The sequence below is a fragment of the Schistocerca nitens genome, chromosome 2, assembly GCF_023898315.1.
Source record: "Schistocerca nitens isolate TAMUIC-IGC-003100 chromosome 2, iqSchNite1.1, whole genome shotgun sequence".
Taxonomy (NCBI): Eukaryota; Metazoa; Arthropoda; class Insecta; order Orthoptera; family Acrididae; genus Schistocerca; species Schistocerca nitens.
Genome location: NC_064615.1, coordinates 195781983 through 195796166, shown reverse-complemented (window position 1 = coordinate 195796166; position 14184 = coordinate 195781983).

The following is a 14184-nucleotide window of genomic DNA, read 5'->3' as shown; positions in this document are numbered from 1 at the left end:
ACATGGGCTTTCCACAACAACTTACTATCTATCCGAACGCCTAGGAACTAGAACTGTTCCGTCTCGCTTATAATATGCCCATTCTGTCTGATCAAAATATCAGTTCTTGTTGAATTGTGAGTTAGAAACTGTAAAAACTGAGTCTTACTGTGATTTAGCATCAAATTATTTTCAACAAGCAACAAACTTATTTCATGAACGACATTATTTGATAGTGTTTCAATATTACACACAAGATCCTACCAAGCTGGTGTCATCAGCAAACAGAAATATTTTTGAATCACCTGTAACACTAGAAGGCATATCATTTATATAAATAAGAAACAACAGTGGCCCCAGCACCGACCCTTGGGGAACGCCCCACTTAACAGTGCCCCATTGGGACTGAACATCACTACCACTCTCAATATTGCGGAGAATTACCTTCTGCTTTCTGTTCTTAAAGTAAGAGGCGAACCAATTGTAAGCTACTCCCCTTACTCCATAATGGTCCAACTTCTGCAGTAATATTTTGTGGTCAACACAGTCAAAAGCCTTCGTTAAATCAAAGAAAACATCTAGCGTTCGCAACCTTTTATTTAACCCGTCCAAAACCTCACAGAGAAGAGAGAATATAGCATTTTCAGTTGTTAAACCATTTCTAAAACCAAACTGTACATTTGACAGCAAATTATGTGAATTTAAAGGCTCCAGTAACCTTGATAATACAACCTTCTCGATAACTTTAGCAAACACCGATGGCATAGAAATAGGTCTATAATTGTCAATATTATCCCTGTCTCCCTTTTTATAAAGTGGCTTCACTACTGAGTACTTTAATCGGTCAGGAAACCGACCACTTCTAAAGGAAAAGTTACAGATATGGCTAAGTACTGGGCTAACATACATAGAACAATACTTCAGTATTCTGCTAGATACCCCGTTATATCCATGGGAGTTCTTGGTCTTTAGTGGTTTAATTATTAACTCAATCTCCCTCTTGTCAGTATCATGGAGGAGCATTTCAGGTAACAGTCTCGGAACACTTTTTTCTACGAGTGCTATATGATTCCCTGTTGGGACTAGGTTTCCATTTAGTTCACCTGCTATATTCAGAAAGTGATTATTAAATACTGTACACATATGTGACTTATCAGTAACACGGACATTCCCACTACGCACTGATTCTATATCCTCGACCTGTCTCTGCAGACCAGCCACTTCCTTTACGACTGACCATATGGTTTTAATTTTATCCTGAGACTTGGCTATTCTATCTGCATACCACATACTTTTTGCCTTCCTAATAACTTTTTTAAGCACCTTACGATACTGTTTGTAATGGGCTGCTGCATTTAGATTTTGACTGTTTCCAACGTTTTGATATAATTGCCACTTTGTTCTACAGGATATTCTTATCCCTCTAGTCAGCCACCCAGGCTGCCTGTTTGTGCTAGTACCCTGTTTTGAACGTCCTAACGGAAAGCAACTTTCAAAGAGCACGAGAAAAGTCTTGAGGAGAGCATTATATTTATCGTCTACTGTATCAGCACTATAAACATCTTGCCACTCTTGTTCCTTGATAAGGTTTACAAAGGTCTCTACAGGTACTGGATCAGCTTTCCTAAATAGTTGATAACTATATTTAACATGTGTTGCAGCACAAAAATCTTTTAGAGTTAAAACTTGTGCATCATGATCTGAAAGGCCATTCACTTTTTTGCGAACAGAATGCCCTTCTAGTAATGAGGAATGAACAAAAATGTTGTCTATGGTTGTTCTACTGTTCCCTTGCATTCTCGTTGGAAAGAATACGGTTTGCATAAGATTATATGAATTAAGGAGGTCTACCAGCATCCTTTTCCTTACACAATCACTTATACAATTAATATTGAAGTCACCACATATAACTAACTTTTTGTATTTCCTAGAAAGTGAACCAAGAACCTCCTCTAGCTTTGCCAAAAATGTTGTGAAATCGGAGTCTGGGGATCTATAAATAACAACAGTTAGAAGTTTAACTCCATTGAATTTAACCACACCTGCACAACATTCAAACACCTTTTCAGTGCAGTACTTTGAAACATCAATTGACTCAAATGGGATGCCGTTTTTCACATACATGGCTACTCCCCCACACCGCAAAGAGCTCCTAGAAAAGCTGCCAGCCAACCTGTATCCTGGTAAAGGAAGCCTCTGAATTATCTCCTTATTTAAGAAGTGTTCAGATATACCAATAATTTCAGAGTCAACATCTATAAGCAGTTCACTAACTTTACCTCTAATACCTTGTATATTTTGATGAAATATACTAATTCCCTCATTACTCGGATACCTAAGCTTTGTCGAAAGTGGTTTCTTTGTTAGAGAGACTTCACTTAAGCAGGAATACCTATCAGCTGACTTCAATCTAAAAAAGGTGCAGCTCTAACACCCACTAGTACAGGAATTTTCCCATGAGTAATCCCACCACCCCCACCTATGCTGTCACCTATAAGCTTTGCCAACCTCCCCTTCCCATACCTGTTGAGGTGCAGGCCATGTCTAGTGAAACCCGTCCTGCTGATAGACTCCACCGACACCACTGAAATGTGACTCATGCCTTCTGTCATCAGCGCACCCCCAAGTCTCATGTTATTACGCTTGACGGCTGTATTAAGATGAGGCCGATCGTGACGCTGAAACAGTTCCACGAAATGCACATTCCTGTTGCCAGTCTGAGTGGCTATCTTTTCCAGGTCACCATCTATGTCATACTCCGCATCCCTATCAATACTATTACCAGCCCCACCCACAATCACTACCTGATCCTCTTTAGTAAAACCCCTACATAACCCCCCTATGTTAACAGTCACCTGAGCCAATCCTGCATTAGGCTTCACAATGCTGGTGACCTGGTACTCACTCCCCAACACTTCCTGCAACTGCTGGCCTACACCTCTACCATGAGAACTACCTAACAGCAGAACCTTCTTCTTTCTCTTAGACTTTGCAACTGTCCTAGCCACCGTAACTGCTGAGGTCTGCTGCATACTTCCTACATCTACAGCTACTAAAGATTCCTCTCCACTAAACTCTGACAGTTGGTCATATCTATTGCAAACACCAATAGTAAAACTATCTGAAAATCTCCTTCTCCTAGCAGATCTCTTGCCAACAGGCAGCTCCCATTCCCCAACCCCCTTCTCCCTCATCATCCTATCTAGCTCCTCCTGTGCGTTTTTCAACTGCACCTGAAGGGCACAGATCTTACGCTCCTGCTCCTCCATCAACTTACTCTTGCTACATAACCTGCAGTTCCAGGAGAGGATCTCACCAGAATGCCCACTGGCTTCCCCACTGCATTCCCCCAGTGAAAATACTTCGAACAAGTCTCACACCGCAATCCACTACTCACGAACCTACGGCAAAGCCCACACTTTTCACTCATGGTAAAATTTTACAGTTATTGAAACAAGAAAACTACTTTATCTAAGTTCCGCTAGTACAATAAGAAGATGTCAAAAAACTGACTACAATAATCACAAACTTACTTTACAAGGGACGTAACTACTATTATTAACAGTATTAATCAACAGCAAATGAGAATATAACAAAAGACTAACACAGAAAGAAAATCAAACGTCTAATGACACAGTAACGAAACTGAAAGCAGTTCCCAAAAATTTCTTCTGAAATTATATCACCAGAAAACACCAAGAACACCGGTTGAAGACTACTAAAGTTCCTAAATAAACCACTACACACACAAAATTAATTAGTACTTAGCTTTCGATGCGCCGCTACAGCTGCAACTGGTCAGCGCGGAATGTAAACACAGGTAAGAGGTTAAGTTGCTCGATACGAAACACTCACAAATATCAGGTCACAACACAAGAAAGGCGGAGGTGAATGAAGAAACCACTAATAAGTCACTTACATAGTAAACATTATCACAAAAACCGTTAAAATATGTATCTGAAACCTAAAAATATATAAAAACTTGGAGAGCGATCTCACACGCAGTCACGCGCTTATGACGTCACCAATGCTCAATAATGTTCATGTTTGAGGAGTTTGGTGACCAACGGCAGTATTTAAACTCATAAGAGGTTCCTGGAGCTGCTCTGTAGCAATTATGGACATGCAGGGTGTCGCATTGTCCTGATGGAACTGCTCAATCCGTCGGAATGCATAATGGACATGAATAGATGCAGGTGATGAGACAGGATTCTTACTACATATCATCTGTCAGAGTCGAATATAGACGTATCGGGGTTCCCACACCATTAAAGAGCCTCCACCAGCTTGAACAGCCCCCCTGCTGACATGCAGGGTCCATGGATTCATGAGGTTGTCTCCATACCAGTACACGCCCATCCGCTCGACACAATTTGAAACGAGACTCGTCCGACCAGGCAATATCTTTCCAGTCATCAAGAGTCCAATGTCGGTGTTAACAGGCCCAAACGAGGCGTAAAGCTTTGTGTCGTGCAGTCATCAAGGGTACACGAGTGGGCCTTCGGTTCCGAAAGCCCATATCGATGATGTTTCGTTGAATAGTTCGCAGACTGACACTTGATGGCCCACCATTTAAATCTGCAGCAATTTTCGGAAGGGCTGCACTTTTGACAGTCCTCGTCGGTCCCGTTCTTGCAGGATCTTTTTCCGGCCGCAGCGATGTCGGAGATTTGATGTTTTACCAGATTCCTGATATTCACGGTATACTCATGAAATGGTCGTACCCTAAAATCCTCACTTCATCGCTATCTCGCAGATGCTGCGTCCCATCTCTCGTGCGCCGACTATAACACCACGTTGAAATTCATTTACACCTTGATAACCTGCCATTGTAGCAGCAGTAACCGATGTAACAACTGCGCCAGACACTTTTTGTCTTATATTGGCGTTGCCGACCGCAGCGCCGTATTCTGCTTGTTTACATATCTCTGTGTTTGAATACGCATGCGTATACCAGTTCCTTTGGCGCTTCAGCGTAGAAATAGTGAACGGCACAAGCTCAAAATGTGTGACATCGAGCGACTTGCGAGAACCGTGAGAGCGGGGTTGCGTGCTCACGGCGATCTACTGAAAAACAGGAGATCCGTGTTCAAACCTTCCTCGTGCCCCTTTTTTCACAAATTTATGAACTGTTCTTCCCGCCATTGACGTGTCTGTTCTCCTTTCGTTGTTTTGGTAATAGTCATACTATACTTTGGTTACGGAACATGAGTCATGTAGTAAGAATATGTTACCGTCGAAGGTAAATGTGATGAATAGTGGGAGCAATCGAGATGCCTAATAGACGTCTCACAGGAAAGAAAACAACAAATAAACGGGTGTGAACTATGTTACAACGAAGGAATTGAAGAGCCAAAATTCCCAAACTGGAACGCAAGAGGCATAACATGTGGCACTTGTGTAGAACATAGGAGCGCGTACACCTGGAGGTCCCTTAGGTACACGTCGCTTTTGCAAACGGACGTTACACCACGATGCAGGCACATATTGGAATACAGGAAACAGACATGTCAATGACCAGACAGATAGTTCATAATTATGTGAAAAAAAGGGACATGAGGGAGATTTGAAACCAAATCCCCCACTTCACAGCCCAACACCGTGACCACATAGCCGGCCGCGGTGGTGTAGCGGTTCTAGGCGCTCAGTCCGGAACCGCGCGACTGCTACGGTCGCAGGTTCGAATCCTGCCTCGGGCATGGATGTTTGTGATGTCCTTAGGTTAGTTAGGTTTAAGTAGTTCTAAGTTCTAGGGGACTGATGACCTCAGAAGTTAAGTCCCATAGTGCTCAGAGCCATTTGAACCATTTGACCACATAACGACGACGCCACGAGCATTCATAGTCGCTCGATGTTGCACATCTTGATCCTGGACCATTCTCTGTTTCTATTTCTCTTTTTTTCCACAGTTCAGACTCTTTCTTCCTGTTTTCAAGCTTGATCTGTGTTTAGGTTTCGACAGGCTATTCAGTGGGCTATTTTGCCAATAAATCTACCGCAAGGGGGGGGGGGGGGTGCGATGGGGAGTTTCCCCTGTTAGAGTCATTCCCCATCATTCACGTCATCATGTTGTAAACAAACAGCGCGCTAGAAGCGGAAGTCCTTATTTAAAATGAAACGGACAGCAGAACCGCGCCACAAGCAGCAAGTCGGTTGAGCGGAAGTATGAAAAACAGTACTGACTGTTATGCAACTGTTCCTATGACACGAAACAGTCACAGATGATCTATAAAACCAAAGCCTACTAGATGTATCCCGTGGAAGTTTACTTGAAAGTAATCCACTGAATCGTTGTTCACTGAGCTAGAAATGAAGTGTTACTTCAAAAAGTGGGCGTGGCGCGAAGGTCGCGCTCACATTTTTAGACAGTGTAAGACTAGGCTGCTTAGTTCTTAATGGAATAGCAAAGTGTTTAGTGCAGCTACTGTTATACGCTACTGGCCATTGAAACTGCTACACTACGAAGATGACGTGCTACAGACGCAAAATTTAACCGACAGGAAGAAGATGCTGTGATATGCAAATGATTATCTTTTCAGAGCATTCACACAAGGTTGGCGCCGGTGGCGACACCTACAACGGGCTGACATGAGGAAAGATTCCAACCGAGTCGACCGGCGTTGCCTGGTGAAACGTTGTTGTTATGCCTCGTGTAAGGCGGAGAAATGCGTACCATCAAGTTTCCGACTTTGATAAAGGTCGGATTAAAGCCCATCGCGATTGCGGTTTATCGTATCGCGACATTGCTGCTCGCGTTGCTCGAGATCCAATGACAGTCGGTGGGTTCAGGAGGGTAATACGGAACGCTGTGCTGGATCCCAACGGCCTCGTATCACTACCAGTCAAGATGACAGGCATCTTATCCGCATGCAGCCACGTCTCGATCCCTGAATCAACAGATGGGGACGTTTGCAAGACAACAACCATCTGCACGAACAGTTCGACGATGTTTGCAGCAGCATGGACTATCAGCTCGGAAACCATGGCTGCGGTTACCCTTGAGGCTGCATCACAGACAGGTGCACCTGCGATGGTGTACTCAACGACGAACCTGGCTGCACGAATGGCAAAACGTCATTTTTTCGGATGAATCCAGGTTCTGTTTACATCATCATGATGATCGCATCCGTGTTTGGCGACATCGCCATACTGGCGTATCACCCGGCGTGATGGTATGGGGTGCCATTGGTTACACGTCTCGGTCACCTCTTGTTCGCATTGACAGCATTTTGAACAGTGGACGTTACATTTCAGATGTGTCACTACCCGTGGCTCTACCCTTCATTCGATCCCTGCGAAACCCTACATTTCAGCAGGATAATTCACGACCGCATGTTGCAGGTCCTGTACGGGACTTTCTGGATACAGAAAATGTTCGACTGCTGCCCTGGCCAGCACATTCTCCAGATCTCTCACCAATTGAAAACGTCTGGTCAATGGTGGCCGAGCAACTGGCACGTCACAATACGTAAGTCACTACTCTTGATGAACTGTGGTATTGTGTTGAAGCTGCATGGGCAGCTGCACTTGTACACGCCATCCAAACTCTATTTGACTCAATGCCCAGGCGTATCAAGGCCGTTATTACGGCCAGAGGTGGTTGTTCTGGGGACTGATTTCTCAGGATCTATGCACCCAAATTGCGTGAAAATGTAATCACATGTCAGTTCTAGTGTAATATATTTGTCCTATGTCGTCAAACGGTCGTAAGCGTTAGTTATCTTTGAGACTGGACATGCTGTGTTGATACTAGTCATTGTTTTGGGGAGGAGACCAAGCAACGAGGTCATCGGTCTCACCGGATTAGGGATGGACGGGGGAGGATGTCGGCCGTGCCCTTTCAAAGGAACCATCCCGGCATTTTCCTGGAGCGATATAGGGAAATCACGGAAAACCTAAATCAGGATGGCCGGATGCGGAATTGAACCGTCGTCCTCCGGAATGCGAGTCCAGTAGTTGATACTAGTCAAGAATGTCTTCAAGGCGACAAAGATGCCATTATAACGTCTCATTGAGGTTGAACGAGGCTGTGTGATACGGCTATGAGAAGCTAGATGTTCCTTCTGCGATACTGCAGAGAGACTTGGTAGAAATGTAGCGATTGTACATGATTGCTGGCAGCGGTGGTCTCGAGAATGTACCGTAGCAAGAAGACCGGATTCTGGACGGCCCCATGGTACTACCGAGAGGGAAGGCCATCGTTTTCGGTATTGGCACATTGTACTGCATCTGCAGCAGCAATTTGAGCAGCAGATGGCCCAAAAGTGACACAACGAACTGTTCCAAATCGGTTACTTCAAGTACAGCTCCGAGGCAGAAGCCCTGTAGCTTGCATTCCACTGATCCCAAACCACCGTCATTTGCTAATTCAGTGGTGTCAAGCGAGAGCTCATCGGAGGGCAGGTGGGAGATCTGTTGTGTTTTCTGATGAAAGCCGCTTCTGCCTTGGTGCCAGGGATGGCCGTGTGTTGGTTAGAACGAGACCAGTCGAGGGCCTGCAACCAGCCTGTCTGCGTGCTAGACACACTGGGCCTGCACCTGGAGTTATGGTCTGGGCTGCGATTTCGTACGAAAGCAGGAGTGCTTTCGTAGCTATCCCACGCCCCCACTGCAGATCTGTACGTCAGTTTGTGATTCGACCTGTTACGCTGACATTCATGAACAGCATTCCAGGGGTTGTTTTCCAGCAGGATAACGCTCGCCCACATAACGCTGTTGTAACCCAACATGCTCCACAGAGTGTCGGCATGTTGCCTTGGCCTGCTCGATTACCAGATCTGTCCCCAATCGAGCACATCATCGGACGACAAACCTAGCGTCATCCACAGACAGCATTAAACGTCCGTGAATTGACCGACGAAGTTCAACAGGCGTGGAACTGCATCCCGCAAACGGACGTCCGCCCATACAATAGAATTCATGCAAGTTGGTACGCTTGTAGTCAACATTCTGGCGGTTACAGCGGTTATTAATGTATCAGCACTTCCCATTTGCAAAGGTTTGGTTGGTTGGTTGCTTGGGGAAGGAGACCAGACTGCGTGGTCATCGGTCTCATCGGATTAGGGAAGGATGGGGAAGGAAGTCGGCCGTGCCCTTTCAGAGGAACCATCCCGGCATTTGCCTGGAGTGATCTAGGGAAATCACGGAAAACCTAAATCAGGATGGCCGGACGCGGGATTGAACCGTCGTCCTCCCGAATGCGAGTCCAGTGTCTAACCACTGCGCCACCTCGCTCGGTTGCAAAGGTTTATCTCGCGCTTATGTTAACCTGTGTTCGTGCTGTGTTATTCACCAATATGCTACACAGACAAATGTATTCCCGAAATTTTATTACTCTACATAATTATTTTTGGGTGCTGCGAATTTTTTTTCCATCAGTTTAGTCTGTTTTGCGTTGTCCAATGGAGCGTCACACCTGAAAAATAGACAGAATTGATAAAACAGGCCGCAACCCTTATTGAGCACACTGATTATGTACGACTTGGAAGCAAATTTCTTTTCTATGTAAGGATAGGGTATTTTACTGAGTCACACCAAGTATGTGCCATCAGTTGTGAGTTGGCTGTTAGGGAACTTGAGCTTGTAGGTGAAGAGAATTGTTTGGCTATTAGGATTCATTTTCAACTACACTCCTGGAAATTGAAATAAGAACACCGTGAATTCATTGTCCCAGGAAGGGGAAACTTTATTGACACATTCCTGGGGTCAGATACATCACATGATCACACTGACAGAACCACAGGCACGTAGACACAGGCAACAGAGCATGCACAATGTCGGCACTAGTACAGTGTATATCCACCTTTCGCAGCAATGCAGGCTGCTATTCTCCCATGGAGACGATCGTAGAGATGCTGGATGTAGTCCTGTGGAACGGCTTGCCATGCCATTTCCACCTGGCGCCTCAGTTGGACCAGCGTTCGTGCTGGACGTGCAGACCGCGTGAGACGACGCTTCATCCAGTCCCAAACATGCTCAATGGGGGACAGATCCAGAGATCTTGCTGGCCAGGGTAGTTGACTTACACCTTCTAGGCACGTTGGGTGGCACGGGATACATGCGGACGTGCATTGTCCTGTTGGAACAGCAATTTCCCTTGCCGGTCTAGGAATGGTAGAACGATGGGTTCGATGACGGTTTGGATGTACCGTGCACTATTCAGTGTCCCCTCGACGATCACCAGTGGTGTACGGCCAGTGTAGGAGATCGCTCCCCACACCATGATGCCGGGTGTTGGCCCTGTGTGCCTCGGTCGTATGCAGTCCTGATTGTGGCGCTCACCTGCACGGCGCCAAACACGCATACGACCATCATTGGCACCAAGGCAGAAGCGACTCTCATCGCTGAAGACGACACGTCTCCATTCGTCCCTCCATTCACGCCTGTCGCGACACCACTGGAGGCGGGCTGCACGATGTTGGGGCGTGAGCGGAAGACGGCCTAACGGTGTGCGGGACCGTAGCCCAGCTTCATGGAGACGGTTGCGAATGGTCCTCGCCGATACCCCCGGAGCAACAGTGTCCCTAATTTGCTGGGAAGTGGCGGTGCGGTCCCCTACGGCACTGCGTAGGATCCTACGGTCTTGGCGTGCATCCGTGCGTCGCTGCGGTCCGGTCCCAGGTCGACGGGCACGTGCACCTTCCGCCGACCACTGGCGACAACATCGATGTACTGTGGAGACCTCACGCCCCACGTGTTGAGCAATTCGGCGGTACGTCCACCCGGCCTCCCGCATGCCCACTATACGCCCTCGCTCAAAGTCCGTCAACTGCACATACGGTTCACGTCCACGCTGTCGCGGCATGCTACCAGTGTTAAAGACTGCGATGGAGCTCCGTATGCCACGGCAAACTGGCTGACACTGACGGCGGCGGTGCACAAATGCTGCGCAGCTAGCGCCATTCGACGGCCAACACCGCGGTTCCTGGTGTGTCCGCTGTGCCGTGCGTGTGATCATTGCTTGTACAGCCCTCTAGCAGTGTCCGGAGCAAGTATGGTGGGTCTGACACACCGGTGTCAATGTGTTCTTTTTTCCATTTCCAGGAGTGTACCAGACAGTGCGTCATTGGGTGACTTTGTCCAGAAATCTGACAACGTAGTTCAGGTTGTGGCAGCACTTGAACGGGACAGTGTTATCGATGTACAGGACAACTTCTCTTCTCGCCTGGTTGAGTATGTCGTTGACGTAGCTAGAACCGAATCTTGCAACACCCCAACCCACACCGTTTTTGTGGAGCTACGATCCGTACCTTTCCTGATGAATAATTACCTCTCTTTCAGAGACGCATCAGTCACCTTGGGGATATGCCATGGACAATCTATGGAGTTTAATTTATACATCGTGGCAGAAGAGGCTGTCAAAAGCCTTTTATTTGTCAAGGAATACTCCCAATACTACTCCCCCCTCCCCAGTGCTCTCTCCATGACTTTTCGCTGTGAAGATGCACTCAAACAAGAGCAGAAATTGGTGTATTATGGAGTGTTTGGCGCGGAATCGAATCTGTTCTTTGCGCTCAGTAAGGAATATCTGGAGCTATTAGAACACAACACGCTCAGAATTTGATTTACGAAATCAAGGAGGGTGATGGGTCAATAGTTTTCTGCGAGGATTATGTTTTTCTGGGGTTTGGAAAGGGTAATTGACTTTAGTTCTCTTCCACTGTCGGGGCTAGGTGATTTGTGGCAGGTTGATGAGAGCACACATAGGTTCATCCACAATCGCGTCAGATAGGGCCGCTCTGCCCTCAGTTGAGTTATGCTTCTACTAGCTCCAAATCTTCGTTATCCTTGGGCTACCTGGCGTATTTCAAAGACCTGTTCGAGGAACTGAATAACGCCAAGATACTGATATTTGTGAAGCAAACTACATGAAGTTACGAATGGCAACAGACGAATTCTTAAAAATAATGGAGGTGTTACGTCATACATCAGTGATGTAGTGAATTATACTGCGATCATCCCGTATTTGAAACCAGGATGTTGCTGGCGCAATCGACAAGGTGAGTTCAGAATTTTAACTTGGCTATGATTCCGGTCTGTTTTCGTCGGAGTAGGCTGGACCTTTCTCAGCGTGGAGTAGACTCACGGTGCTGGCGGGCTTCTTCCGCCTCTGGACCACCTCACAAAATTTCCGAGGGCGCACGGCAGCTTCCGCGTGCCTGAGCTTCTTATCCCAACCAGTGGACTCTGTGCTTGTGTAATGCATTCTTGGCACGGGCCTCAACACGTCTCGGCATTCTCTGATCAGCAGGGTCGCCAAATTTCTGCCTCTGCCGTCCTCTTCCACCCTTGTCAACGATGGAATTAACATTACTCTTTACCCAAACAACCCAAAAAAGTAGTTTGCAAAGCACATTTTATTGCACTTAACTACGGTAGTCAATATTAACAAATAGAAGGTATGAAAATGAAACAAATTATACCCATTAATCCGATGAGATGTGATGTTTTGTAAGCATAATGTTATGTTGTTGTTGTTGTGGTCTTCAATCCTGAGACTGGTTTGATGCAGCTCTCCATGCTACTTGATCCTGTGCAAGGTTCTTCATCTCCCAGTACCTACTGCAACCTACATCCTTCTGAATCTGCTTAGTGTATTCATCTCTTGGTCTCCCTCTACGATTTTTACCCTCCACGCTGCCCTCCAATGCTAAATTTGTGATCCCTTGATGCCTCAAAACATGTCCTACCAACCGATCCCTTCTTCTACTCAAGTTGTGCCACAAACTTCTCTTCTCCCCAATCCTATTCAATACCTCCTCATTAGTTATGTGATCTACCCACCTTACCTTCAGCATTCTTCTGTAGCACCACATTTCGAAAGCTTCAATTCTCTTCTTGTCCAAACTAGTTATCGTCCATGTTTCACTTCCATACATGGCTACACTCCATATAGGTAGTATAAAAGTTGTACAAGCGTTTTTCATCCAGACAGAAGAGTTGTAAATGAACGCATTTTTATGGTTGTTTTTGGTGATATCCATCACCACTGCCTTTGTAGTTTTTTTTATATCTTTAATTTTCCGTGCGTTCCAACATTACTGGTGTGTGAATAGAAATACTGTACAGGGTGTTAATAAATCAGTTGTACAAAAGAGACCTTTAATTGTGAAAAAGGTAAGTAACTCACAGATATGATTGATACAGCACTGAATGCAGTACATCTTCAAGCTGTATTTATAAATGTTCAGTGTGGCTGGCTACCTTTTGAGAGATGACAAATGTCCCACCTGTAATCAGTTTCCTCCAAAATACTATGATGTGTGGTGAGAGTGCTTGTGTTATCCGTTGTCGCTGCTCGTCGATGTTTCCCGGAATCGCAGGAACAAACACTGTCTTCAATGCAGCCTCATACACAGAAGTCCATTGGCGTTAAACCATGCGGTGGTGGTGGCCACTTCACGATGATACTGTGGCGGCGTGCCATCTTGTTGGAAAATAAATTCTGGGTCCATATTCTGTTGTAACTGAGGCATTAGATAGTGTTCAGGCATGTCCAGGTACTATAAGCCAATTAAAGTTGACTCGGGAAAAAAGAAAGGACAATAAATTATGTTACAGTTCAAATGGCTCTGAGCACTATGGGACTTAACATCTATGGTCATCAGTCCCCTAGAACTTAGAACTACTTAAACCTAACTAACCTAAGGACAGCACACAACACCCAGCCATCACGAGGCAGAGAAAATCCCTGACCCCGCCGGGAATCGAACCCGGGAACCCGGGCGTGGGAAGCGAGAACGCTACCGCACGACCTCGAGATGCGGGCTGTTACAGTTCATCCCGCATCCTAAGTGGTAGAAAGACAGTTTGCACTGCAACGATTTTACGAATTAACAAAAGTTTGTCCCAGAGGTGGTGGCTTGCGATATCTAATCCTGAATTGTCTCCGAACTGCAGTAGTGGATTTGGATTTATGAAATTTTAAACAGTGCTGCGCACACTGTACTGCTGTGCGACTCCAAGACGACTGTTGGAATAACTCACTCGCACCTGCCGCCTAGCGGGACCGTCCCGAACTAATAGTGTATGGCGCAATAAAACCTGTGGATATACTGCATTCAGAGATGATCAAACATTTCTGTTCGCTATTTACTCTTTTCGTAATTAAAGATTGCCTTTGTTCAACTAATTTATAAATATGCTGTGTTTTTTTAGTTCATAGTTTGTTCGATACAGATTGTAACACTACGCTACTGCGCACGA